The 5801-nt window shown below is 42.2% G+C and overlaps 1 pseudogene; it reads left to right on the top strand.

Moving 5' to 3' along the window:
• Positions 1–4790: 4790 nt before the first annotated feature.
• LOC110328732 lies at positions 4791–5547 on the top strand (annotated as a pseudogene).
• The last annotated feature ends 254 nt before the right edge of the window (positions 5548–5801 follow it).

The following is a 5801-nucleotide window of genomic DNA, read 5'->3' as shown; positions in this document are numbered from 1 at the left end:
CTATATACCACACATATGAATAACATAGCTTTTTTCCTTTTTTCTAAGACTGTGTGGCATCACTGAATGTTATAAATTCTATCTATATTCCTGCAAATTTTGTGATCACATTCTTCAGAGCTGAATAGCATCCCATATGTGTGTCAAATATCCGTTATCTATCATCTCTTAATAAGCAAGTAGGTTGATTCTGATTCCTTACTCTAGTGAATAAAGCAACAATAAATATAGGGAAGCAAATATGTCTATGCTCATGTATGGAGTTCTTTAGGTATATGCCCAGGAGTGAAATTTTGGGTCATATGGGTCTACTTTTAAATTTTTTGAGAAACCTCCCAATTTTCTACAATGGCTGTGTTAATCTGCACCTTCCACAACAGCGAATAAAGTGTTCATTTTTCAGCATATCCTCTCAAACATTTCTTGTCAGGATTATTAACAATAGCCATAGAATTTATAATCCAATGAAATAAACCATATCTAAGACAATTGGACCAGGATACAACCAGAAACTTCAAAAATGTTTTCCAAATGGGAAAAATTATTTAAATTTGGTCCCTGGAAGGAAAATAAAAGTGACAATAAAAATAAAAAATAAAAGGGGGCAAATAACTATCTGTAAGTCAAATAATTCTTGTTTACAGACAAACCCACAGCATTTAAGATCGCGTGCACAAGACCTGAACAAGACCCAGCCAACCAAATCCCAGTACATGTGGGAGAGCGAGCGGCTCCTGCAGCCTACTCCTGCCGAGCCATCAGCCACCATCGGCTGCTGGGGAAGGGAGAGTCAGCTTTTCAGCCACGTGGCCCGAGGAGGCTGCACATGTTCCAGTAAATGGTCTGACACCCACCACACACGGGCAGCCCTAACTGAACTCAGTGGGATAAAAACAAAATATAAAACAACAACAACACAAAGTCATAAAAGGAAAGGAGTAGTGGTTAAGATAGAAGAGAAATTGAAGGGAAGGGAATAGGTGGTGGCTTTCATCAAAACACACTATGTGCATGTATAGAATTCTCAAATAATAATAAAAAATAGGTGTTTTAATGTCAGACTATTAGGTTTGCTCTATCTGCTTTGTATTCACTTTCAGTCCCCTTGTGTGCTGTACCCAGCCACACGCTCTGGCTTTCCCAGGTAGCACTTTAGACAGTCATTCTCACCCAGGCATGGTTACCTTTTGCTCATCTTAGATAGCAGTGGGAACTAGGTATCTGGAAATTATCTGACATCGGAGGAAATGGGTAGAGAGTTGAAAGCTGAAACGGGTTTTTCCAGATACCCTTTCATAGATCTCATCTGGAGAGGGTTGGCATCGAGCTAGGCTTGTCACAGGAGGATACATGCATTTTAATCAGAAACCAGGGTCCCAACCAAACTCAACATTATATTCAGACAGTGAAGACAAGGGTGAGCTAAGGTGAAAGTCAGGCAATAGACAAGAACTAGGAGGGAGAGGCAAAACAAGTGTCCGAAATTCAAGGTCATCAACTGGGGTGTACTGAGCAGAGCGAGAGGTTCCTAGCAGTTCAGTAAATCATCCGTGAATGGAAGAAAGGATCAGACGTGAATGGAAGACAGACAGCAGTGTAACATGGATAAGAGGAAGCTAACGTAGGTGGGATAGAAAGGTCAGCCTCTGCTTTGATGCTGTAAGACACCTTCTGGAAACGAGGTGGTGATAGAGAACAGCTAGCTAGACAAATGCCACTGTGAGCACCTAAGGGCCCCTTTCCAGCTTCAGCAAAGAGTAATGAGTGAAGGAAACAAGCCAGTCTTTACAACCCGTAGCCCTCTTAAATTGAATCGCTTCCTTCTGCATCCTTTTCTCTTTTCTCAGCTGCCATTTTATTCCTGAGTCTCTAAGCAAACTTCAGTGATTTCACGTCCCATGTTTCAGCCTTAGTCTCTCAGGATTTGCACTACACAGCCTGTACTTCTCCAGGGTCAGAATTCTCCAGGGCCTACCTTTCTGTATCCCTGGCCTTGTACAGGTCAAAGGTGGGAGAGCAAGGAAAGGGCAAAGAAGGGCATTCATTGTGCTTCTGCAGATTGAAGCTGAGCTTTGATGCAAGAACAAAGCAGGGATGCTATGTCAAGGAAATGATGCTGTGTCTCCTGGTCCTGTATCTTTCAGATTCCTCACCCAGGTTTTTCAGAGAGAGATGGTAGAAGATCGATGGTGCCCCAAGATGTCCCCTTCTCACAGAGCTACTCAAGTTGCTGCAAGCTCGACTGATGAGTGGCTGGGACGGAGGTACAAAGGCACACACCTATGTTTCAATTCAGGACACCCATGAAAGCCATGCTAACTCCACAGTGTTCACCAGCATGGCTGACCCCTAGTCACAGTGACATTCACAGAAGCTTTCCCCCTACCAACCCTGACTGAAGAATTCTACAATTCTCTGTCTCAAAGATTCGTTTCCATGGAACCCAATCTACAACAACAGACACCAGCTATGCAGGCACATGTCATATGACATACATTCAGCACAAAACATATACAAGCTCCTAAAGTTTGCATAAGTGTCTACTAAAGTCCTATATATCAAAGGCCTGGTCACCAGCCAGTGATGCAACTAGGTGGTGGAAGCTGGGACCTGGTGCCTGGTGGGAGGAAACCAGGTCATTGATAGATTACTTTTAAAGAGGATATTAGAAATCCAGTCTCTCTCTCTCTCTCTCTCTCTCTCTCTCTCTCTCTCTCTCTCTCTCTCTCTCTCTGCTTCCTGAATGCCATGAAATTGTCAGCTTCATCTACTATGTTCTCCCCACCGTGATGATTTGCCCAGACACAGGCCCAAATGTCCAAATGCCCATGGACTGAAATGAGAACTAAAATACCCCCTCCCTCAGGGATGGAGGGATGGCTCAGCTGTTAAGAACACTTGCTGCCCTTGCCAAAAACCCAGCACCCACATCAGGCTGCTCAAAACCACCTGTAACTCCAGCTCTGGGAGATTTGATGACATCTTCTGTCCTTCATGGGCACTCCACCCACATACACATAATTAAAAATAATTTTAAAAAATAAAGCAGAAGAAACCCTCATTTTAAGTTGATTGCTTCGGGTATTTTAACCCACTGACTGGAAGCTAACACACCAGTAGTACATCCATTGTTCACCAGCTACTGACCAATTAGACATGAGAGTGAGAGACAGAATTAACCTATAAGAATGGTTCCCCATAGCAATCTTGGCATTAAAAGAAAAAAAAATCCCCAAAACTCCCAGAGTTCTTCCATTCCCCCATGGACAAGAATAGACAACGAAACCAGGGCAAAGTTGCTACCTAGAAATATTTTATGATTTCTCATGTTGCTATGTAATTGGGATGTTCTCTCATTAAATATAGAATAGCATAATCTTACTGAATCCAAACAATTTCAGGAATATTATTCCCTCAAAAACTCAGCATGCAAACTTTATGTAAAGCAGTGGCTAGCTGGGATTTAATGGCTATCTTGGGGCTTGGTAAAACGGTGTGGTGTTATTTGGATGATTTTGTCCAAGAATAATTGTTTCATTCATATTGAACACCAGGAAGGCTGGAAGAATTAAATAATTTATATTGAATTAAGTTAAATAATATAGCCAGCACACCTAATGAATCATCAACTGCATCCTGATTGGTGGAGATGAGGCATTATCCCCCAGAGAGTAGCTGCTTTCTCAACATAACCAACCGGGCATACTACAGAGAAATTTGCAAGTTAGCCAATATAGTTGCACAAAGATGAACCGAATATATGAGACAGATATGGAATTCCCCAGAGCATGAGCTGACCGGTGCAGGCTTGGTGGTGAATACTAAGCAATTATTACAGAAACAATTTAAAGTTAACCCTCAAATTTATTAAATCAATGCAAGTTATGTTGCCTGAGAAATTAACCATGTTCCTCATTGTAGGGTTGCTAATTACTGCTAGCATAAGCATGCCTCTTGGGCAAGTGCAAGAATGTTAGACTGGCTTTTGTAAAAATGCTGACCATCTATAAAGAGAGAAGACATGGTTATGGAAGGAGACCAGGGAGGCATCTCTGAAACATGGGCAGAACTTCACCATCTACTTACTTATTATGGCACTCAGAAACCTCACAAAACACTGGGGCGATTAGCGTGTGCTCTAGAAACAGGCCACTTAATAGTTTACATGAGCTCTGTGCCCTGTGAAAACGGAGACTTGACTGTTGACATTGCTTTGTAAAGAGGGATTGCAAAAGTTTTGATTTCTTCTTGAGGGTTGTTTTTGCCTAGGAAAATTGTCACAACCGAGTCTGTGACTAGATAGTTCAGCTATACCTTCCTTAGCAACAAAATGTTCCACGTATAGGAAAGCATTTGCCTTCTTACATCATTCCTCACCTTGCCCCCAAGAAATTGAAATTATAAATAAAATATAATGTTTACTAATCACTATGTCTGCTAAATGGATATATATCTTTAAACAAGGCTTCAAGCTGTTAAAAGCAATGTGCATCTTTATAAACTTTATCTAATAAACAAACTTTATCTAATAAACATGGACAGATATTCTGACGCATTTTTTTTTATCAAAGGCAAATCATAATGCTGTAAATTTTAACATCAAGTAGTTCTTCTTAGACATTATCACTGACCACATTTTAGGATACCTAAAAAGAAAACGTGGCTAGGGAGCTATGCCTGCGCAGAGGGAAAGCGGAATCTATACCTCCGGCCACCTCCGGCCGAGGTAGCTGCTGAAGAACTGCTGGAGGCAATCTTTCTGGACTCGGCACTGACAGAGAGAGTGCTTGCAGGGGGTTGGCCTGATGCAGTCTGCATTGTGGGGATGCTGCTGCATGTGGAAGCTTTGAACCAGAAGAAAAGATGTTTGGTTTTCACCAGCCAAAGATGTACTGAAGTATAGAGGGCTGCTGTATATACAGAGCCAAGCCCTCCAGCTCCCGGTTCACGGACAGTAAACGTTACAAAAAGGATTTCCAGAGCTGTTTGGGGTTACATGAGATTCACTTAGGAGAGATCTGCCTGTGTGCTGCTTGTGAAAAGATGGAAGAAGCTGCTGGCAGGATCAAAACCAACCAACCAACCAACAAGCAAAACAAAACTGGAATCATGTGGTAGATGCAAGAGCAGGCCCCAGTCTAAAGACAACATTGAAACCAAAGAAAGTGAAAACTCTATCTGGAAACAGGATGAAAGGCAACCAGATCAGTAAACTGCAGAAGGAATTTAAACTCCACAATTCTGATGCTCACGGCGCCTCAAGTGCCTCTCCAGCCCAGACTCCATGCTACAGTAACCAGTCAGATGAGGGCTCAGATACAGAGATGGCTTCCAGCTCTAATAGAACTCTGGTTTTTTCCTTCTTAGATTTTACCTACTGGAAGAGAAGGAAAATAGGTTGTGGGATCATCTACAAGGGCCGTTTTGGGGACGTCCTCCTTGACACTTCATCTTTTCAAGCTTTGCTGCAGCAGTAAGAAAGAGGCTGCCAAGAAGCCCAAGGAGCAGGGACCGGCACCTCTGCCCATCTCCACTCCAGAGTGGTGACTGAGGTTCATTTAGAAGAGAACAAAGAGCGGTTTAAACTTTGGAAAGACCACACAACAAACTGCCCCTCCTATTTTTAACTCGGATCCCTGCTATTCTGCCAAAAGACATTTTCTAGAATACTTTTTGATGGGTTACTCTCCTTACACTTCATCCAACAAACTCTGAAGCCAGCTTACTGCAAGAAAAAGAAGTGTACATAATATTTAAGATGCTGAGTATTTCATAGGAAAGCTGAATGCTGCTGTAAAGTG

The sequence above is a fragment of the Mus pahari genome, chromosome 11, assembly GCF_900095145.1.
Source record: "Mus pahari chromosome 11, PAHARI_EIJ_v1.1, whole genome shotgun sequence".
Lineage (NCBI taxonomy): Eukaryota > Metazoa > Chordata > Mammalia > Rodentia > Muridae > Mus > Mus pahari.
This window is presented reverse-complemented; position numbering and strand designations above follow the sequence as displayed.